Source organism: Anser cygnoides, chromosome 3 (genome assembly GCF_040182565.1).
Source record: "Anser cygnoides isolate HZ-2024a breed goose chromosome 3, Taihu_goose_T2T_genome, whole genome shotgun sequence".
Taxonomy (NCBI): Eukaryota; Metazoa; Chordata; class Aves; order Anseriformes; family Anatidae; genus Anser; species Anser cygnoides.
In genome coordinates this window covers 67,902,657-67,926,729 of record NC_089875.1, presented here as the reverse complement: position 1 = coordinate 67,926,729, position 24,073 = coordinate 67,902,657, and the positions used below count along the sequence as shown (strand labels likewise).

The 24,073-nt window shown below is 39.1% G+C and overlaps 1 long non-coding RNA gene across 1 annotated transcript; it reads left to right on the top strand.

The window, feature by feature from the left end:
* Positions 1 to 598: 598 nt before the first annotated feature.
* LOC125182962 (uncharacterized) lies at positions 599 to 7,913 on the top strand. The gene is made up of 3 exons (XR_007163866.2): positions 599 to 1,163; positions 5,141 to 5,237; positions 7,045 to 7,913. It is a non-coding gene; the product is annotated as an uncharacterized lncRNA (long non-coding RNA).
* Positions 7,914 to 24,073: the final 16,160 nt, after the last annotated feature.

Below are 24,073 nucleotides of genomic sequence, written 5' to 3'. Positions count from 1 at the left end.
GTCTTACAGTAGAGCTACCGCCAAGTTGGGTGAAAACATGAAAAATGCAGTATTTCTGTTGAAGAGTGATGGTTCAGGAATTAAAACATAAACCTGCTTTATTGGTAGCTCCTCAGAAACAAGGCTGTGGTCAGCTGCAATGGAGTCTCTTCACCTGTTGGCAGTGGACAAAACAGACAGCAGAACAATTCTTTGCTGACTGCTGCTTGCAAGGATCTTGAGCCACCAGTCTTTCTAGCTAAGCCATGCACTCTCCAGATGCCATAAATGCACAATTTTGGCTACAATCAACAGCAACTTATACTTGGTCTATGTTGTACTCCTTTTTCATGGAAAAGAGAGAGTTTTGGCTTATTTTTTGTCCAGATAAGAACTGGGACTTACTTTATTGTGGTATATCACTTCTGATTTCTCCCTTTGTACATATCACTTCACAAGTGCCTGTTCAAGTGACAGCATCTCAATTTCTTGGCTAGTATGGAATAAAGAAACAATAAAGTTAATATTGAGGATTCCCAGTCCTTAAAGAAAGACGCTCCATTTTAGTATGCCTTTGCTATCTTATAAAACACCTTAACAAATTGCATCCATAGCGGCTTCATAGGAGGTTGTTATGCTACTTGCTGTGCTTCTGGAACCTTTCTATTCCTTTCTATTCTCTTCCACTTTCTGTGTTTCATCCAGCTGCTTATGCCGCATGTTAGCCGCTACTGGAACCTGAAGTCTTTCTTCCTGAGCAGAGCTGGCAGATCTCAGGTGCTGTTTGGCATGATCATTAGTGTGCATCCAGGCAGATACCTTCTGAGGGTGATACTCCACACTGAGCAACACTATTCTGAAGTACATTATGTTTACATGGATGGGTGTCAATCACATGAGAGAGGTTGCAGTCACTGAAATTGATCATGCTGATTGATTTCAGTGATTTCACACTGCTGAAATTCCACTGTCTCTTGTAGCCAAGGCATCCTTCTCAATGGCAAAAAATACTCCAGATGTTCTCTCCCAGCAGTACAAACAGGAAGACCTCTCCTAGCTCAGGAAGACAAGCAATACAAACAAGTCTTCTTAGGATTTCCAGGTTCTTTGTGCTGACTTCAATGATTTTAGGAACTTAGAGGAACCCACAAATGCACCAGTTCTTCAAATACGTAGCATATAAGGTAAGCAAAGTTTCAAAATGTGAAATATTACAGGGATATGAGTCATTTAAGTGCTACAGATATGTTTAGTTCCTATACCTGATGATTAATAATATTCTCTCCTCATACCTCAAAATTTGAATGACTGTTTTCAGAACCAGTTTATTCCAAATTTCCAATATTCCATATAAAATATTCCTGCAGTGTCTCCAGTGTAGCTGTTCAGAAAGGAGAAACCACAGACAACAAAGGAATCTTCTTTACAGCTAATAGTAGTGGTAGAAACAGCTGGTCTTAGTGCTAGTGACATTATACCAGTTATAGTCTCTTCTTTCCTCTCTGTTCTGCTCTGCTATGCCCTGTTCTCTTCTCTGGTCTTCATTGTAACTGTCCACAAGCCAACTCTTTTGTGGATAGCACACAAAGGTCTGTGGAGATTTAAATTTTAGGTAGTTGATACACAGCCATTAGCATCTCCAAGAATGTTTAATTAAGAATTTCAGCAACAAAATAGGTACGAACTTTAGAAAACTAAAGGAGTTACTTTTTGAGTATCTGGTAGAATAACTTATCATAACCAATATGTATTGAAATCCATCTGCATGCTTTTGTTTGCCTGATAAGGTTTTCAAAGGAGCATATACCAAAGAAAAGCTAAAGGGGAGGGAAAACAACACTTGAGGGGAAAAAATAAAAAATAAAAACATAAAAAAGCAACTTTCTATACTCCATTCCAGAGCTAAATCAAGACCATGTGGAGCCAGGATATCCCCACTTTAGATTTTGCAAACTAGGACTAAGATAGATGTCAGGAAGGGAGAAGTAAGTGTGAAATCTGTCTCTGCAGATAACACAAGAAGTGTACCCCACCTTTCTAAATACTTTGACATCATTTAAGCAGTTCTTGAGCCCCACAAAAACGATGACACTTCATCAACCCTTTTATGACCAACGTGGCATTTGTTGCCCTCTCACATCGCTATTCATGGAAGTTTCCCAAATCTAGAGGAACAATGAGCATGTTTTGAGAATTCATTAGATCATAATCTAATCATAAATATCAAAAAGGAAATGGCTTAAAATATTACTGCTGATGGGAAAGTCTTTTTAAATAATCTCCAAAGGAAATTTTCTATTTCAGAGACCATCTGTCCTTTCCTCCCTGTGCACTCTGGGGAAATGCTAACCCATTGCTAGATGTTTCCTTCTAAAACAAACAATAAGGAAACAGTGGATAAATGGACAGGATTATAGTAGCCTGGATCATTTAATATTTCTAACTCAACTTGGAAGATTTTTTTAAAATGTCTATACAAAATTTACATCAGTTCAATTACAAAAAAAAAAATTAAACTACCAAGATTTTAGTGTAAAGTTACATCCGATGAGTTTTATCTTCCTAGTGAGAGCTAAGCCAATATAGGCCACATGTAAGTTCTTACAACAATCAAAAAATAAAATTGGGTCAGTTTACAGTTTACTTATTTACACTTATTTACTTATTTGCAGTAATTGCACTTCAATAATGCTTATACTGACTGAAGACTGAAGATCTTACATTGCTATTCCTGATTTCTTTTGTCTGAGAAAAAGAAGTGGAAAACTGGCAGAAAATCAATACAACTCTCACATAACATTGTAAAGCAACAACTCAGAAACATCCTATCCAATAATAACAAGGAATGTTATTGATTAAAAATTTAACTTAGTGAATATATAGAGTCTGATTTTTCCATCCCGATTTTATGAAGCAGTTTGCAACAGGTACTCTGTGTGTGATTGTTAAAGTAACTACTGGAACCAAGATCCAAACGCCAATAAAATTATTTTCCGATCCACAAATCTTTCATGGTGAAACTTCAAGAAGCTGAGGGTATATGTGTCACTGACTCTGAATGGCCTTGGGTAAATCTCTTAGCACTGGACTTACTTCATTGGAATTTGAGAATAATAAAATGAGTGTTATATACCGTTGTGAAAATTAATGTCACAGAAGTACAAAATAATTAACAGGCATCATCTTAAATCTCTGATTTATTTACCATCTCTTTTCTAATTAATATTTCCAGCTTTTTTTTATCATGCTTCCTGAAGGTGGCAGCAATACTCAAGAGTTGCACGCATGTCTGACTTTTTAACCTATTGACCTATATAGTGTTTCTTTCACTGTACATGTATTTGTATTTATTTTTATTTATGATATACTATAGTCAAATTTCACTGGAATAGATATTGTAGTTGGAGACTTACGATGTGCAGTATCATCACAGACTAAAGAAAATATGTTTACTTGGGGTGGGGCTGGTGGGTTGCTTCTTCTTTTGTCTGGTAAAAATTAAGAAGCTAAAGGAATGAGTTTAAGTATTAAATATTTTCAATTATCATTTTACTTTGCTTGCAGTTAAAGTTATCCATTCCATGGACTTCAGTGAAGTTTGTTTCCTGTACATTTTATGAACTGAACTGTTAGCTAGTTTGTGGGCACTACATTAGCACTTCAAAACACTACGAATGTTGTCTGTGATCACTGGAAGATAGCCTGTCTATAGGGTTTCTTTCAGTGCCATTCCTCTGTTTGATCTGAATTATTTGTAATCACTGTTAGAGTCACTCAGGCCAACTGTATCTCATAGCAGCAACACATGATTTTAATTCAGAAATAATCTTTAATACTAGCTACCCCACTTCACTTTTTGCCTTAGACTCAATACAGTTCGCATAATCATGAAATATATTTGCTACTGAGGCAAGGCAATAATATCGACTTTAGAAATAGGAAACCAATTAGAAAACTGTTCTCCTTCCAATTTGTGAGCAGTTGCCTGGTGTGGAGCTTGCATATTTGAGATGCACCTTCAGTGGGGAATCACAAAGTCAGCAATGATGCCCCTGCAGCAGGGCTCTCCTCCCTTCCCTTGTCACCCCAGGACTGCAGGATACTAGGTGACTCACATGCCTGCAAGTCTTCTGTCAGCTCCAGATCTGCTCTCACAACGTGTCCAACACAGCAGCCCAAGCTCAGGTGCTGCTGTCCCAGAAAGTCCACTCGAGGAAGGGAATAGCATAGCTGCCAATGGCTGTGCTGCCCGGGCTGTTGCAAAACAGAGGCAGAGGCTTCCCGGTAGTTCTTCACTGGTTCAAGTGGATTTCCCAAATCCTCTTATACTTTCAGAGCTGAATGTCTCATCCTGAAGGAAAATTAAAGAAAAAACTCCATTGGTTCTAAATGTAATCTTCCCACATCAAGGTTTATGAAACATAAAAGCTGCTATTTTAAATAATATTAAAAGCGTTTTTTTGCACTGTGTTTCCTAAGGAGTCAGCTCAGCAAACGTAGTGGCCTTTTCTGTAGTTGTACATGAGGATTCCTATAGCCTTTCTTCTTCTCCTTCTCAATTGTATTTGCTGCCTTGCAAAATGGTACTTTAATATCCTGAAGTTGGATATTTTTATAATTGCCTGACTTTATGCTCATCTTTTTTACAGTATCACTGATCAATAGTAGCTTCCTTCAGATTTTCTCAAAAGCTTAGCATTAATTCTTGCACCCACCACAGTGACATTTTAGAATTTATTCATCAGCTCTTCTTAGTTGCTGATGTGGTGATTCTGTTGCAGACACCTACTTTTATTCCTTTTTGGATTTCTACCTTTCTTAGGTTTACTTAAAATGTAGCATTGCTGTCATTTCCTTTGTTATTCTAACTGTACTATAGAAAACTGTATTGAGCCACTACACCTCCTCTATCCTCTGTTTCCCATCCTTCTAAAAATTGCATCCCTCCAGATTAGCTCTACAGTTTACCTTGTCCAATGGTTTATCCTTCTATAGCTCTGAATAACACTGTCAACCAAAATAGAATTTCCTCTCTGCACCATCACATCAAGTGCTTTCTGTAATCCTAATATTTGCAGGGAGCAAAATACTTGAGACATTTACTATGTAAACATTTGCTTTATATTACGTAGTTAATACAACTTACAGTCATGTTTTTCAGGGTTTCTTCTTCCAGAAGCACAGATTAATCTAGCAGGATATGACACACAGAAAAGTTTGTTCTCTTCATTTTTGGAATGCTGATAAATGCTTGAAAAGTAAGTCAGTTGTGCTCTTCACTGTCTATTTGTAGGTATACCCTTTTATAAGTCTTGCCTAGGAAGACAGAATTTGGCGTTTGCTTTGCCTTGCTGTATTCCTCTGTGAACTTTCAGCAATATGTGCTTTGTTTTTCAAATATTTTGTGTCCCAGCAAATTGTGACCTCATCAGTCATCAAAATGATGTTCTATAGAAAAAGAGCAAGTATTGCTTAGTAACAACACTGTTTATTTAAATTCTGAAAACACTTTTTTATTTTTATTTCAGTTAGATTATAACATCTGGGATTCTAACAGAGTTTTACATCTGAGAAAAGCTTTTGGAGCTTCTCTGAACAAATACAGTATCTGTAGTAAAGAAAGACTGATGAAGAAAAACATCAGTTCTGAATGCCTTCACACACAAAAAAAATGTTTTGTTTTGTTTTGTTTTGTTTGTAAAGAAATCCTACTTTACAATTGTTGTGTAACAGCATCTGTTGTGCAATGGAATCTAGCTGGCAAAGCACAGACATCCCTTAAGATAATGAATCTTTTTTTTTTTTTGAGAAATAAAAAAAATATACGTGTTATAGTTCTGTATTGTTCCAGTCAATAGGCCACACTTTTCTCTGGTATAATTCCCATGAATGTTAGTGTTAAGGATAAATTTGATCAGTAAGCCTACAAATCTATTTCTCTGACATAAATAATAGTATCTAAGTAACAAACAGAATAGTTAATATTTTCATTGACATTTATTTTAGTGCTCTCATGACATGATTAAAATTCCAATAGAGACATGGTTTATCAGTCAAACTCATTTCAGCAAGGAATAAGACACATACTTCTATATTTCTATATACCTCTGCAGTAACTATGACAAATTTTGTAATGCATATTTTATCCCAGACTAAATCATTGTCCCCAAAAGATGTTGGCAAGGAAATAAAATACTAGTTATGTTTTACTTTATTTTAGTATTTTGAGAAAAAAAATGCAATTTAATGGAAGCCATATGGCTTAGAGCAAAATGAGGAAATTTATCTACAGACTAGGTATAACAGAGATTATTAGGGCTCTCTGCTAGTGATTTAGGAAAAGTGCAAATGTACAGTCAGGTGGACAGATCTAGTCTCCCGCCAACCACGATTTTGAATATTCAGCTTGTCAGACATGAATTTCTTGAGTTTTTAATATCTGTTTGTAAACTCAGAAGAAAATTGGAAAAAAAATGCAAAGAGTGTATTTCTTCTCTGCCTCTTCTTCAAGTCAGAAGATTCATCTCTTCAATTCCTTCAGGGGAGGCTCATCCATCTAGGCAATTGCACTTATGCGTACCCATTTAGGACAACTACCTGAAAAAAACACACCTGTTCCCTGTTTTCCTGGGTCAGAAGTTTATTTAAATCCACATGGTGGGATTCAGGTCCCTTGATTTAGGAGGCAGTTCATTTTCCAGTGTTGAGTCGTCTTGGTTGCCTTACCAGAATTGCAATGTACTACTGAGGGGGAAAAGAGATCTGATTGTGGGATGCAAGAAGTCAGCTATTGACAGGAATCAGGAACGCCCATCACCACCTGGCTTTACAGACAAAAAAAATACAAGCACGTACTGTTCCGATAAGGCTGTCAAACCTTCAGTCCTTTCACATAATGAATATCTGTAGCATTGGTTTTGTGAACTTATGATGACTTGATTGAAGACTGATTAATCTGTTTGGAATTCTTGGAGAGCTCCAGTAGCAATGCAAAGTATGTTAATAATGTGTTAATTACTATTTTAAAGTTTGTTTCCCATTTGGTGTGTGCTTTCTGCTTAACAGTGGTTCCTGGGATTGCACTGGAGAGCAATGCAGCAGCTCACAGGAAGAATCTGTGTGGATACAGTCTCTAAGCTGCTGTATGTTGGTTGACTTGATTTGTGCTGGTGGATCTATGGTTATTTTTGCCAGTGGAGGATTCACCCCCAGTTTTAAGTAGGATGTACTTACTTCTGAGCCGTTCTTGGCAAAATTATCCCAAAACTTTAAAAATACGTATCTGCTTAGTCTTCAGCATAATTTCACCAGCTTCTTTGATGCTTTATAGTGTTTATAGCACTAAATAATTGTAATGCCATTGTGTTTCATACTCTTTATTTTACTGTTTATGCACCATATGGTATTGATGTGTGTTATATTGCATATAACTCAATACAATAAACACAGCATTACAAAACAGAGTTGCTGCATTTTTTTATTACAGGTAGGTTGCCTACTGTGACGAAAATAATATAAAAATATAGGCAAATTATTATTCCCTTTCTTCCTACTTTTTATTCAAGAAATAACCCATGGTAAATTAGGTGCAATTTTCATGAAATTTTATACAAACATAGATCTTGGTATAAAGTACTAAATAAGCTCTGCAAGAATTTTATGGTTTTTACACTTGCTTTTTAAAATTAGCTTATGTTTGTAATGCTTTTCCTCAGAGGTTACTTGAAGAACAGTCCTGAGGCTTATTGCACATTCTCATTTTTTTCTGAAGGTAATGAATGCCAAGAATCTCACTTTTCAGAATTGAAACATTTATTCTTTCTTTTATATCCATGTGTAGATTTTTTTTCAATTTAAATAGAACACTCCAATGCCTATCCATCAGAGGTTCAAATTCTTAGTTAAGCTTACCGAGATGAGTTTTCCACTGCAGATGGTGTAATCACTTAGAGAAATACCCTGCATGGCTCTAACATTATGGACTCGATTCCAGAGTAGGACCTGATATGCAGAAGGGACAATGAAATAGCATTTTTTTAGGCAGTGCATGGGAAGGTCCAGAGACCCACAGCCCTCAGCTTGTTCTTTTGCCTTCCCCCAACATACCGAATAAGCAAGATGCAGGTAGAAAATATAAAGTGAGGCACTGTCCATCAAACCCTACTGTGGAGCTTAGGTGCTTTGTTCAGGGCTGCAGGTATGCGTCTCTCTCTGCTATTGGCATCAAGAGTCCACATTCTCTCCTGAGGGTAAGTGCCCATGAAGATGGGCTTGAATAAATGAGGCAAAACTCCTGGTATGGCCTAGCTCTGTCTGAGGAGATATTTGCAGTGGTAGATACACATGAAGCATCCTCCAATGTGAGAGAACCCAAACCTTCCTGTCAGCAAAGCCCCTGTCAGCTGTCTTAATGTGAGCACCACAGGGAGGGGAAGGAAGTAGCCTAAAGCAATTGCTAAATTCCTGTAGCAGGATGGAGCTTGACTCTGTTATGGTTAAGTACTGATGTGGGAGCGTCGGTACTTTTCCTGTTGCTGCTCTTAAATCCAGTGACTGTTTAATATAAAATGCACAGTCTGTCCCATCGTTTCATTCCTACCCACAAAGCCTAGTGATTATGCAGGGCCAAGCTCCCCTTTATGGGCTTTCCATCCCTTTCTGGTGGATCCTGAACTCCTTTGCAAATCCTCAACAGGGGAAAGGGAAAGTCCTGCTCAGCCCAGCCTTCTCTTCATTGACTGTAACATTCTTCTAGGAGTGTGATTGTGTTGAATTCCTAGTTTCTAAGACTGGTGGATAAACATAGAATCACAGAATCATGAAATGGTTTGGGTTGGAAGGGACCTTAAAGCTCATCCACTTCCAACCCCCTGCCATGGGCAGGGACACCTCCCACCAGACCAGGTTGCCCAAAGCCCCATCCAGCCTGGCCTTCAACACCTCCAGGGATGGGGCATCCACAGCTTCTCTGGGCAACCTGGGCCAGGGCCTCACTCTCATAGAAAATAACTTCTTCCTTATATCTAATCTAAATCTCCCCTTTTTTACTTTAAAACCATTCCCCCTTGTTTTATCAGTACACTCCCCGACAAAGAGTCCCTCCCCACCTTTCCTGTAGGCCTCTTCTCGGCACTGTAAGGCCTCTATAAGGTCTCCCCGGAGCCCTCTCTTTTCCAGGCTGAACAACCCCAACTCCCTCAGCCTGTCCTTATAGGAGAGGTGTTCCAGCCCCTTGATCATCTTTATGGCCCTCCTCTGGACTCATTCTAATACTTCCATGTCCTTCTTGTGCTGGGGGCCCCAGAGCTGAACATAGTGCTCCAGGTGGGGTTTCACGAGAGCAGAGAAGAGAGGGAGAATAACCTCCCTCGGCCTGCTGGCCACGCTTCTGTTGATGCAGCCCAGGATACGGTTGGCTTTCTAGGCTACAAGCACACATTGCCAGCTCATGTTGAGCTTTTCATCATCCAACACCCCCAGGTCCTTCTCCTCAGGGGTGTTCTCAATCCATTCTCCACCCAGACTGTATTTGTGCTTGGACTTGCCCTGGCCCATATGCAGGACCTTGCACTTGGCCTTGCTGAACCTCATGAGGTTCGCACAGGCCCACCTCTTGAGCCTGTCCAGGCCCCTCTGGATGGCATCTCTTCTCTCCAGTGTGTTAACCACACCACACAGCTTGATGTCATCGGCAGTCTTGCTGAGGGTGCACTCAATTTCACTGTCCACGTCACAGACAAGGATATTAAACAGTGCCGGTCCCAATACTGACCTCTGAGGAACACCACTCATTACTGATCTCCACTTGGATATTGAGCTGTTGACCACAACTCTTTGAGTGTGACCATGCAGCCAATTCCTTGTGGTGGTTTTACCCTGCTGGGCAGCCAAACTCCACGACAACCAATCTCACACTCCCCCTGCTCAAAAGAAGAGAGGAAGAGAAGAAAGTATGCTGGGAAAAAAAAAAAAAAAAAAAAAAAAGCCTGCACAGAAGCACAGATGGAAGAAAAAAATATATTATTCTCTACTTCCCATCAATGAGCAATGTTCAGCCACATCCTGCGAAGCCAGACCTCAATACACATACCAGTTGGATAATACTCATACCAGTTGGAGGACAGATATCTTCATAATGAGAGCCACTCCCTCTCCTTCCCCTTTCCCACCTTTTGTTGCTGAGTGTGACACCATATGGCGTGGAATACCCCTTTGGTTGGTTTAGGTCCCCGGCAATGTCCCCTCCCCACATCTTGCCTACCCCAGCCTACTGGCTTGGGGGCCAGGGGGAGGTTGGAGAGAGACTTGATACTGTGCCAGCAGTGCTCAACAATAGACAAAACTGGTGTGATATCAGGGCTGTTGTAGCTGCAAGTGCAGAGCACAGCACTATATGGGTCGCTGCCGGGAAAGTTAACTCCATCCCAGCCAGACCCAGTACACCCACCAAGTGGTCCATCCATCAAATCCATGTCTCTCCAAATCAGAGACAAAGATATCATGGGGGACAGTGTCAGGGGGCACTTTGAGACAAACAGAAAGAGTAGGGGGGCATTTGGGATCTTCATAACCAGAGAGGAGGGTGCATCATAATTTTCATTTTGGCTTATAAAGTTTACCTAATCCCATTTATACCAGACTTCGTGTTGAATCTGGTTTTCCATGTTTCACATGCACCTGCTTCTCTGCTCAATTCTCTCTAGGTCAATGACAGTTCTTATACCAATTTCTGATACCAAGAATATAACATAATAAGGATAAGATGTAAAGAATGTATTATATCTTCATGTAAGTAAAGTGATCTTTTTCAATTTGTCGCTTATTTTGTATAAATGAAAGGCTTTTTATCAGACAGATGTTATAGCAATTTACGACCTATATGGTATACAAAAGGGAATAAAATGCAAACTGGATCAAATGCACAATGAACTGCTTATCTGTGCTGTATTCTAGAAGTTTTAATCTGAAAGAGGAGCAGCATATAAAAAAATTCCATCTAGCTTCACACATCATCTGTTTGTCAAATATGATTTGTGTGTTACTTACGTGTTAGTAGAACCTGTCATCTCTTAACATTGTGTATTGTTTATATCAAAGCACTAAAGCCTTTGCTGATAATACATTATGGAAATTCACTTGTCCTGGATAATTTTTCCAATGTCAATAACCCTGCCTTTGTCTTAACCCTCTTATGATTTAACAGGAACACAAGAAGAATGGAGCTACATCACCTGAATCCCCTTTTACTTCAGTTTTACACATGTATAACCCAACTACCAGGAGTAAATCATATCTATCTGCATTAGCGATCTAGTCGTACTTGGTAGTGCAAAAAGTATGTAGTGCAGGTCCCATAGAAGGAGGACTAAGACCAGGTTCTCTACAGTCATTACTATTCAGCCTGCTGCAGCTGTGCCCCCCCTGGAATTTTAAACAGAGACACTGCAGTGGCTCATTGGGAACAAGTGAAGCTGTTCCAAGTGCTGATTACTGCAGCAGAGCCTGAGCAAATTAATTAATAATTAGGTGTGAAATTAATGTACACCTTCTGTTTTCCCTAGTACTTTTCACATGCTGCTAATTTGCTTCTGCACCACCAAGGGACAAAGTAGATTTAAACAACATATGTGGGAATGAGCTAAAACTCTCCCCAGGTAAACCTTGTTACATTTGTTAGCTTTTTTACTATTGTTTAGAGCTTTTTCTTAACTCTTTAAAATGTCTGATTTCTTAAATCTTAAATATTTTAGTACCTATTTAAATGAGGCTTAATTTGTTGATAAGAAGGAGAAAGTGATATTTTGTCTCTAAGTGATATTAAATTACATTATAGAGAGATATGGTGTATTATTTCATTATATCTTATCCTGTTTATTTGCATTTTAAATATATTGTTTGAAGGTGCTTATGTAGGATTACTATCAGAAAATGGTGCAAGTTGGTGTTAGGCCTGCAGAGGTATGTATAATGTAGCAATGTGTTGTTGGAGGGGTTTTATATGTTTCTGTATGCTAAACAGGTTTTATACAGAGCGTTTTGCAAATCTTTCTTATGCAAAATACATGAATGAAGCTAAGCAGACCTGGCACCCTCCATATGAGCACCCAGTTATAGGCTGCACCAAAATGCAATATAAATATTACAGGCATTTTAGTGAAATAATAGCTCTGACTCTCACCTGCAATATAGGGTGTAGAAAAATCTCTTGGAAATCTAAAGTGATGTAAACTGAAGTTTGCATCTTGTTCCTCTTAAAAGCTGAGGGTAGGGACTTCTTGATCTAACTGGCTGTCTCTGGTCCCTTTACTATGTGTATGGCTAGAGCTGTGTATACCCAATTTTTATGTCACTGCTCACCCTGTTAACTCAGACTGCGACTTTAGCTTTATTGATCTTTTGGATCTCTCCAGGCTACTAGAGAGAGATGATGATACTTGTAGCACAAGGGAAATTTATGTAAGTGTGGAAACTTCCATAAGAATGAGTAGAAATATGTTTCTAGTATGGCTGGAGTTTAAAGAGTTTTTTCCCCTTTCATAGAACAGAAGAGAATAGGAAATCCTTCTTTCATAAGCAGAGATTTCACTTCAGTTCCAGGCTCATGAGTACCATTTTGGCAAGCTAGGAACATCAGAAGAATAAATGACTTTTGACACACTCTAGCGGTCTTTGAAGTAGCTCGTTTATAATGCAGATAACTGCCTGAACTGTTCTTACTGTGTATACTAAGCAAATAGTATGAGTGAAATCGAGCTGACCAGTCTTGTTCAGATTAGCCTTATTGTCAGCTTGTTAGCAGAGGGACTTTCATGATTCCCAAGCTTGTTTGTTTTAGTGATGTACCAAAAGGTAACACTTTACTTATTTTAGGTGCTATTTACCATCAAAAGACCTAGGAAAATCCGCAAGTAAATACTTAGGCTACTTGTAAACTATGTTAATAAACTATTCCAGCACTTTAGGTTTACAAAGGGTAGTATTTGCATATAAATCCAAAGAACAGTTTACGTAAAGATTTTTAAAAGTCTGATTCATCAAAAATAACTTACAATAATATGTTAGGATTAAATAAAATCTAAACATTAGGGCTGGACTTAAGTGGCTTTATTATACTTTTAAATTTCTGGCAATGTTTCCATTGTCCTAACAAACTGATTTTCTATTTTTTCCTTTTATTTTTTTCTGCTGTTTTCCTACTTGACTAAATGTTTGTGCTGCACTGGCTGGCAGGGGAAGGCAGGCAAAACCCTTCCACTCCAGTTGCTGCTGGTGAAAACCCTGTACGTCACCTGCCACATGGAAGATGAGTCCTGCCCTAATGAAGGACTGTACCCTCACCAGGCATTACAGAGTTGGTTTGTGACTTGCCACATGCCAGTAAGACATATTTTAAAGCTATCTCTTGTGCATTATAAGGAAGATCTTGATACACTCTTAGGTTAAAACATTATTAACACAAGTTCCATCTCAGAAATATGCCAATGAATGCATTGCTGCAGGCAACACCTTCAGCAGAGCAGATGAAAGGTTTTGGGTTGTTGAGTCTTTTATTGTATTTCTTTTTAGTTTTGGGGGTGTTTTTAGTGAGTGGAATAGTCATTCTTACTGTTAAGGACACTGTAACTACAGGGTAGTCTTGACTTTTTCTTAAGGATTTCTAAACTTGGTAAGTATGGACAGTTTCAGAGAGGTATATGTTCTGCTGAAGGAAACTTTTTAAGGTTTGTCTCAGCTGCAGGTAATCAGCCTCAGACTTTTTGCTAGCCTTGTAAAATGGGTAGGTTAAGCTATTCTCTGAAATTAATTTATCAAATGACCTGTAGAGAACATGAGTAGGAAGAGAAAGCTGAGGTACAATAGATTATTTTTAGATACACTACTTCCCTTGGATATCCTTCAGTTTGGACATGTAGTCTAGAGTCGCTTTTGTTCCACGAGCTGAAGAAGCTACAGAGTCAGTCTAACTGCTTATTCTGTTGTTCCACTTACGCTGCTAGATTATTGTTGATGTCAACAGATTTCTAATGTGGATGTTGTGTTTCTTCCCATTTCTTTTCATAATTCCTTTTGAAGGTCATCCATTCTACTTCATCCATTCTGGTGGAATCTCTTGAGTAATACAGGCCTATTTATTCCATGCCCATTTTTAATCATCTTTTCTGATTATGAGTCTTTTGCTGTAACCACAAGGTCTTTTTCTGAGCAAAAACCTTCTCTTCTGTGTAAACTTGTAAACATACTCAGGTATACGTATGGCTGTAGGAAGAATAGCTTTTAATTATAATAATATTTCCTGATTTCATCAAACTTTCTCATACAAAAAGGAGTTGGGAGATCTAGGCCTGTGTAGCTTGGAGAAGAGAAAGAGAAGACTGAGAGGGGATCTTATAGAATCATAGAATATCCCAAGTTGGAAGGGACCCATAAGGATCATCAAGTCCAACTCCTGGCACCACACAGGTCTGCCCAAAAGTTTAGACCATGTGACTAAGTGCACAGTCCAATCTCTTCTTAAATTCAGACAGGCTTGGTGCAGTGACTACTTCACTGGGGAGCCTGTTCCAGTGTGCGACCACCCTCTCAGTGAAGAACCTCTTCCTGATGTCCAGCCTAAACTTCCCCTGCCTCAGTTTCACACCGTTCCCATGGGTCCTGTCACTGGTGATAACGGAGAATAGGTCCCCTGCCTCTCCACTCCCCCTCGCGAGGAAGTTGTATACTGCGATGAGGTCTCCCCTCAGCCTCCTCTTCTCCAGGCTGAACAGGCCCAGTGACCTCAGCTGCTCCTCATACCTCTTACCCTCTAGGCCCTTCACCATCTTCGTCACCCTCCTCTGGACACTATCAATGTGTATAACTATCTGAAGTGAGGGTGTCAAGAGGATTGGGCCAGACTCTTTTCAGTGGTGCCCAGCAACAGGACAAGAGGCAACAGGCACTACATGAAACAGAGGAAGGCCCAGCTGAATATGAGAAGGCACTTCTGTACTGTGGGGGAGACAGAGCACTGGAACAGGTTGCCCAGAGAGGCTGTGGAGTCTCCTTCTCTGGAGACATTCAGACCCCACCTGGATGCCATCCCGTGCAGCGTGCTGTAGGTGGGCCTGCTTGGCAGGGGGGTTGGACCGGATGATCTCCAGAGGTCCCTTCCAACCTCAGCCATTCTGTGTGATTCCGTGTAACTAACAAAAAAGCTGGCTTTCATTAATAACTCAGGTCCCTTTTGTTTTTCACACCTTCTGGTGAATATATTTGCTTGCTGAAGGGAAGGAAATTTTTCCCTTTTTTTAAGCTTTGTCTCTCATCTGCCAGTAGCTAGATACATGCATCTGGGAAAAAATAAATAAATAAATAAACCTCTCTATCCCAGTGAATACGAAAAATAATTTTTACTGAACTTACTGGAAATGCTTGTAGTCCATGGTTGCTCTGTGTCTTCAGTTGTCCAGTGTGTCCAAGGGCCTGTGACATGTGGTATGTGATTTTTTTCAGTGGCAGATTCAGTTTCAGACTTCTGTCTCTGCTTATATAAGGCACAAGCCCCATGCCAGGGAACAATATTAAAATCTCTGAAACAACAGGATGATATCGATGTGTGACATGCTTCAGATTTTCATTTCCACCACTTGAAGTCGGTGGGGCATGTCGAGGCACACAAAGCTGCTGCTTTTAGATGGGACCTTCTCAAGTGTTTGCTTGTCTTCTGTTTCACTGCTTATGGTAAATCTACACTGGGCACACACCACTTGCCATTCACTCATTTCTTTTACTGATCAGAGCATCGAGAATCTTTGGGAATAAGCTGCACTTTGTTCTTCATCTTCTAATGAATTGAAGGCAGAGGTAACTCAGGGAATCTCTGCTCTCCTGTGTCCTTTTGAATCAGTACTGAAAAGATGTTGCCTTTCCTGCAGTGCGTTTTCTTTGTGTGCTTATTTAGTCCTTACACCTTTTCTTAGGAAAAGCAAAGCCATGAACTCTGCTCAGCTGATACAAATGCAATTCTTTGTGTGCTCAGAACAGTCTTCTCTAAGGCAGGGAACCTTAGAGAAGTATTAAAGTACCTTCCCTGGATAACATCCAGAGCTGCTTTCAAACAGATTGCTAGGGCAAAAGCCAGACATATATCTCATTTTGACACCTAGCAGTTAGTGCTTTCAATGCTTGAATAAGAGAAAGAACCAAATGTCATTATCTGCTGAAAAAGATCAAACCTGAGAGTGTAACTTTCATCTCCATTTATTTTGTCATATACATTTCCTGATCTTTCCAATCTGTATGTAGTTCACAGAAGCTTTGGGTTCTTAACAACCCTGAAGTTCACAATATTTCAGTATACACTACTATAGTAGTAAAACACAAGACATTGCATTTTATGTCTGTAATTTTTTTATTTTTTTTCCCCTCAGTATCAGCCTATTTCTGTTCACCACCAAAGCAAATCTGTTCCTCTTTGTCTCTTCTGCTGTACAGTTTCACTTGATTTTTGTCGTAGGAATAGGAGAGCAGGGTGGATTCCTAAGGTACCTGGATTATTTTAAATCCCTGCAGCTCTTACCTGAGCTTCATGGAAGTTCTGCCAGGATCTTCTTTCCTTTTCCTTGACCCAGCCTCTTACAGTCCCTCTTCCCTTCTAATGTAGGTCAAGGGTCTGGAGCACCTCTCCTATGAGGAGAAGCTGAGAGAGCTGGGGCTGTTTAGCCTGGAGAAGAGAAAGCTCAGGGGGCATCTCATAGACGAATATCAATATGTGAAATGAGGGTGCAAAGAAGACAGAGCCAGGCTCTTTTCAGTGTTGCCCACTGCCAGGCAAGGGGCGATGGGCGTAAACTGGAATGCAGGAAGTGCCAACTGAATATCAAGAAGTACTTCTTTACTGTGAGGGTGAGTGAGCACTAGCACAGTTTACCCAGTGAGGTTGTGGAGTCTCCCTTCTTGGAAATCTTCAAAAGCCACCTGGATGTGTTCCTAGGCAACCTGCTCTGGGTGGCTATGCTTGAGCAGGTGGTTGGACCAGATGACCTCCAACCATTCTGTGATTTCCTATCAGTTTGGAAAAGAGCCCCAGCATGTATCATTACATTATACATGTCTCAAAGAAGAAAGCCCCAAAGCTGCTATTATAAGGCTTGCCTAGTCTTCTCCCTTACATTTTCCTTCTTCCAAGCATTTTCCCAATGTTAGGCGTAGAAAGGTCAGCCCCTTGTCCTCTGAACTTTCCTGAACTTTGGGTGCTAGCCTTAAGTTCACTTCATTACGAGAGGACGTCAGAGTGTATTTAAGTCAGTGGAAAGAGTCCTGATGATTTGGGAGGTTCGGATAAAGGCCATCATACCATAGGACTGGTGCCGCTGCATAGGATTTGTTTCTGTGCACGATAGTAACCTCATCCAGCAAGTCAGAGGAATGCTCACCCTAATTTCCCTGTACATTTGTGTGCTGTTATAGGTAGTGTCAGCCAGAGTTACAGCGAAGAGCTGTTTCTTGTCTTGTATCTTGAGCTTTATGAAAACTAATTGCCTTCTCAGTGATGGTAATATCAAGAATTTTTGCTCCTTTTTCACGAAGTTTATATATTTAGTGCAGCAGCCAACCAATTCATACAGTCCATCTATAAATTTACAGTGCTGCATTACACACCAAATATTTCCTGGCTATGCAACTTCCTTTAATTTTCATCAGGAAAAGCAGAAAACATTCATTCTCAATTTTTACTGATGTTTAGCCATTTTTTTCCAGCATTACTTTATCCATGGTTTTTTTTTGTTGTTGTTTTTTTTTTTTTTTTAAAAAATATCTGTGGCTATGGTTACATTACCCCTTAGTCAAACTTTTCCTAAGCTTGACGTATTTAGGACTTTTAATTCTAGTTTATGATTAGTCCTAGCCTTCTGACCATTTCTGTTGCTCCTCTCTGAACCTCTTCTTCATTCAGTGATGTTTTTCTGCTTATTGAAGTGAATTTAAAAACTTTCAATCTCTTAGCCGAGTTACCCTATTCAAACTTCATCACTTGACAGATAAATTGACGCAGCAAGATGAACATCTGACATTTATGTTTTTAATGAACCATTCAAGAAATTACTGTGCAAAGCTTGGAGTTTCTTCTTGCCACATGTAACTGTGTGCACCTGGGTATTCATGAGTTCTTGGCTTAACTATCACAAGAAGATTTTTTCCTCTGTAAACCTATCTTGCCAGTTACTTTTGACCCTGCAATGCAATTTTAAAATTTTACAAGGCTTTCAAACTAAATCAGAACAGTCTCTGGGGTCTTTTATTTCTTCCTAATAATTAGAATTGCGTATGTTTTTAAATCCTTATGTGTGTCACATGCTGGATTTGTGCTTTAAAGTTATGTTGAATTAATACAGTACAAACTTTAGGTAAGCAGGTCCACAGATGATGTTTTTGTTGTTGATATTTACAATCCTTTCCTCTCATTTTATTAAGATTTCTCAACTTGATTTTTTTTTCTGTTGTATATCTGCCAACTTATATGTTCAAAGCAATTTAGATTAGGAAAAAAATATATCATCCCTCATCATGGAGAAAAGGGGTGACTGTAACAATGATAATTTTGCTACTTTAGACAGCCAGAAGTCACACTGTCAAAAAATCATACTGTGCAGCAGAAAAGCTGTTTGTTCAGTGATGACTGTGAATTGGAGCCAGGAGAGAAGACAATATCACTCGTGTCAAAACCAAACCCTCAAATAATTTATCACATCTAGTTTATAGTCCAAGAGAATTTAAAATAAGGATAAGACAAACAAAATGATTAAACATTGTGGAGAGATCTCTGTTTTCTCATTCAGGTAAGAAAATGGTGAATTGCCCCTCTGCTTCTTAATTTCAGGCTTGGAGGGGATTCCTGCAGGTCTTCTTTTAAGACACACTCAGACATCTATCATTTGAAGCTGAGACAAGACACAGGACAGCCTTTGCTGTTGTTGCCATACACCAAGTAAGGAAGTAACACTATGAAGCCTCATGGAAAGGAAAACACTAGAACACTTGCTCCTTCATTTCTATCTAGGTTTCTGTGTGTGTGCATTGAGCCTTCTCTTTTGTTCTCACGAGTAGAATCTGCTGATGTGATGCTCTCTGGGGAATGCTGTGTGTTAATAACAAGACTGAGTGGATGTTTTCTTAATCAAAGATGCACATCCAAATGTTGGTGAGAACCTAAGTATAGCTTGGATCAGATTGCCAGTCTAAGAACTGATTCCTTAGTCTTTCTGTCACCCTGACGGCCTGTTACTGCTTTCATTTTTTTAGCAATTCTAATTCTGAATTTGAATTCTGATTTTTCTTTGATGTATCTTTTTGCAGTATCCCCAAGCTTTCCGTGATAGCTTGACAAGAATAGTGTGTACAAAATGCAGAGCTAGATATTGCGTTATGAAAGTAGAGGAAAGTGTTTGGTTTTTTGTTTGTTTGTTTTTGTTTTTGTTTTTGTTTTTTCCTTCCCCTTCAGCAATCTGCCTTTCTTAATTTAGGGCAAATTCATTCTGAAATTCCTTTGAGAGTAATGAGCCTAATTAGCAGCCTCTCATTATTTTACTGTTTTGTTTTTGTTTTTTGGTCGGTTGCTTGCTTTGTGTTTTTTTGTTTGTTTTTGTTCATTTGTTCATTTTTGTATTTAATCTGCTTATCGATATCCCTGCTGGATATCTTTTCAGCAATAGCCTTGGGTTTGGAAATCACTCTGAGAACCAATATTTGAAGAAAGGGTCCCTACTAAATCCGAGGCTTTAAAAACTGGGAAGCTAAATTACCATCTTCCTTGAAGTCCAAATATTCTGACAATATGTGTGTGGTGGTCTGCAGCAGTGTTTTATAGGTGAAAAGAAGACAGCACTGAAGTGTACAAGGGAGATGATAAAAACCGTTTCAAGGCCATGAAAGCCAGAAGGTGTTCAAATACAAAGCATCCTGAATAATCAGAACAGGTGGTTTACCCACAGGCAGAAGGTAAAGGAATGCAGGATTTTTGCCTCTCTCTCTCTCTCTCTCTCTCTCTCTCTCTCTTTATTTTTTTTGTTAAAACTCTCTTCTTGAAAAATGATTAACATTACATGAAAAAAAATGTGGAGCAATGGAGATTTGAATTGAACGGAAAATAAGAAGTTATTTTGTGGGGTTAAAAACAAGTATATTCTCTGGAAGTGTCTGTTGTGATTGTACTCACTTGGTGCTCCTGATTTTTTTTTTTTTTACTTTTTTTTTGGGGGGGAAGGTCATATTGATTTTAAATAAAATGCTGTAAAACAGCATCTTTTGCAACTATGTCCATTTTGTTTCAAAGGTGGTTGAGCAAAAGTATCTCTGGAGACCACATCATTGAATTTGGCTCAATTATGTTATTCTAGGTATGGAAGTTAACCTGTTGTCTCACGTTGTCTTATGAAAATCCTGGTGGACTTTAAAAACAGTCTTCATTTGGCTTAGTGAACGCAGTGGTAAATATGGTGCTGAAGCACATTCTCATTTGTGTTGGCTAATGGCACAGTTAAAAAATAACCTTTGGAAACATATTTTAGAGTGATAATTAGTTACTCTCCTTTTCCTATATTGAAACTGAAATCTTTCCATCTCCAGAGTATTAGGATCTGCCCACCTTTATCCCTAAAAGGACAGAAAGTGAAGTGGGGATGATCTTAGCTTTTTAACACTTTCCATTAATAACATTCATGCAGGTCTTTCTGACACATTTTGTTTTCATATTATTTGCAGGAGGATTTTGACAGGAAAATCATGCTTAAAGAAATATTCCTTCTTTGTCCTGTTAAATTCTGGCTGGCTTCTACTGAGATATAAATGCTTGATATTGCCATTTCCTTTCTTTCATCCATGCACCACAAGAAAAAATTATGGCAGCAAGCTGAAACATTCATGAACCACGAAGCTATATGGCTCAGCTGACTCAGAAGCCAAAACAGAAAACAGTTTCTCTTTCCAATGCAACCTGTGTATGATGCCAAAATACTCTGTTAAGACAGTAGAATGACATCTACTCCAAATCTGCTGCAGGACCCACCAAGATCCATGTATGATGCAGATAGAGAGGAGGAGAGAAAAAAAATCTATGTTCTTAATTATCTCCCAGGCCCTCGGATGGGTAGACCAGATAATTAGCATCCCTATTTTCATCACATGAAGATGTATGGGGATGAAGAAGGGAACAAAGGCATGGCAAAATCAGTTTGGGCAGTGAAACATAACTTAGAAGTGTCTCAGAACTTAGCAGCTACCCATCTGTTGTATATCCCTCCCTTTTACTGTTGGTAGGAAACTCGGTCATTCACCCGAACTGCATTGCCCCAGGTGCTGTCTAAACACGAAACAGAAAGACAGGCCCTGGCCTGGTTTATAATCACAGCATAATAATAACAGGAGCAAACAAGAAGCCATATACATTAAAAAAATATAGATATAGACCTGAGTTGAAATTTGGAAATATCACATAAGCATTTCCTGTAAAACTGCCTTTCAGACATCTCAGTAGACATTTATGTATACTAGGATTGGGCATATACCCTAAACACAGGCTTAATATACAAGGACATGTTAAAGGTAAAATTTCTTTCTCATATTTAATATTTCAAGCCATAAATCAGATTTGCTTATCATGGTTAAAAATATGCAAACAAATGTATATGTACAATTCTAATAATAAATGAAACTAAAAGCATTCTTTTGATAATGAACTAATTTTAATGAACTATGCTCATCATTGTCTTTTGTGGGTGGGGAAAAAAAAAAAAGAAAAAAAAAGGCTTCCCCCAGATCCCTCAGATCTATGTACAGATTTCAGCAGCTTTGGTGAGATAGCCCAAGCCTTAAATTCCATTGTCAGGCAATGGGAGAAAGAGATCACGAAAGCAGTGGAATTTAATGAATTGGATTCCCAAAGACATCAAATTAAAATGCAGTTGAGTGATTAACTAAATGCTGTATCCACTCATAAGTTTTCCAATTCATCTAGTAAAGTAAGAGGAAATGTAAGACAATGTATTTTATGGAGAAGATGAAATGATCTGTGAACATAATAGTCTCCAGGACACTGATCCCTGGAAAAATCATGGAGTGAGTCCCCCTGGAACACATTTCTGGGCACATGAAGGAGCAGGAAGTGACTGGCAACAACTAGGATGGATTTACCTTTTTTTTTTTTTTTTTTTTAATAAAATTTTGTCTGACCAACCTGATTGCCTTCTATCTTAAAATGGCTAATTTTGTGGAACAGGTGAGAGCAAAGGATGCCATTTACCATGACTTAGCAAGGCTTCCAGCACTGTCTCCTACAATAATGTTGTATCTAAGCTGAGGTATTACAGTGTGAGTTAGTGGACAACTAGATGGGTAAAAAGCTGGTTGGGTGGCCGGTCTTGGACAGTAGTTAATGGATCATACTTATCTGCAGGCTGGTAACAGTGGATTACTGCCAGGATCTACCTGGGGACCCATTCTATTTATCATCACTGCTAACAGCCTGGAGGAGATGATGGACAACACTCCCACCAAGTTTGCAGCACCCCCCAGTACCTACAGGGAGTTGGTTAAGAGGGAGTGAGGCTTTTCAAAGTGGTGAAAGCTGTGAGGATGAGCAACAAGGGTCATCAGCTAAACCAACCAAGAGAGTTTCAGAATGTATACGGGGAGAAACTTCCTCCCTGAGGGGTTAGCTGTCCAGAAAAGCTGTGCCAGCTCCATCCTCGGTGTTTCCAGCCCTGGCCCCACACAGCCCTGAGCAGCCCAGCCTGGTATCAGTGCTGGGCCTAGGCCAGGGACATCCTGAGTGTCTGTCCAACCTCAGCTGTTTGTGACTCTGTGCTTCTGTAGCTTTTCTTGAGATTTTTGATAAAATGGGTGTAGTCCTGAACTGCATAAAAGATGTTAGAGACCACAGATCTTTATTTATTTATTTATTTATTTTCCTTGGCCAGGGTATGGTATCACCAAAAAATTTGGTGATTTCTGAAGCATTTTGATGGTTATCTTTTGTACAACTGTCACTTGCTGCATTCTGAAAAAGACATGTTTAGAAATGATGCTAGGTTTTTGCTATTGAAAGGCTTTTCTTATTATGTAAGTAACTTTTAAACTACTTACATGAGACACCAGATGTCGCTAAAATCTGTTAATGCTGAACATTATGTTACTTACACCTGAAAATTTAATCTACTGTGGACTCTGAACAGTTCTTAAAAATAAGGTCCATTTTTTTTCTTATTTAAGAAAAAAAGAAGATAAAATCAAAGTGAATTATAAATTCACTTATTTGTTAATTTAAAAAGAACACTTGCTAAGTAGCAATTCTACTTACTAAAAATTGAATTTATTTGCCTGAATGAACACTGAGTTAGAAAAATTCATTGTGAAACCAGCTGAACACAAAAAGCCAAGTGCAGCACTCATATGCATTCACACAGCTATCATTGATTTGGGACAGAATTGGCTCAGAGCATGAAAATGAATAAACCCTTGCCAAGGAAAGAAAAACTGAGCCAAATTTCAGAAATCGCATCACAGGAGCACTTCCCCACTGTGCCTGTGGTTGTGGTCTGGTGGTCTGCTGAAGTGAGGGAGAACAGAGAAACATGAAAATTAGCAAGACAGATGTGTCTGCAGGCACCGAGCAGCAATGGGGCTGTGCTGTAGTGGCAAGGTGCCTCACTGACTGCAAGTCTTTCTTAAAAGGTGAAAACTGCACTGGAAAAAAAATATAATAATAATAATAAAGTTTATTAATTTATTAATTCTTTACAGTCATTTAAAGAACGATGGATGGGTGTACTTTTTAAAAAATGGCATTGAACGGAAATCTGCTCCCAGGAATGAGGGGCAGGATTTTGCCAGGGCTAGAGGGCTTCTCTGTTGGTAATGATGAGCTCTGCCCTGTTGTGTGGACAGTACAACAAATCTCATGCTTCTACAATGATGCCAATGCCTGTAGCCATTGATCTGGGCACAAGCACCAGCCATTCGGCCCACTGACTACGAGTGTACTGGCTAGGAAATTACCATGAAGGCAACAGCAGCTGCTCCGTGGTGTGAAGCTGCGGTGGTGGTAAAAATACTTAGGGAA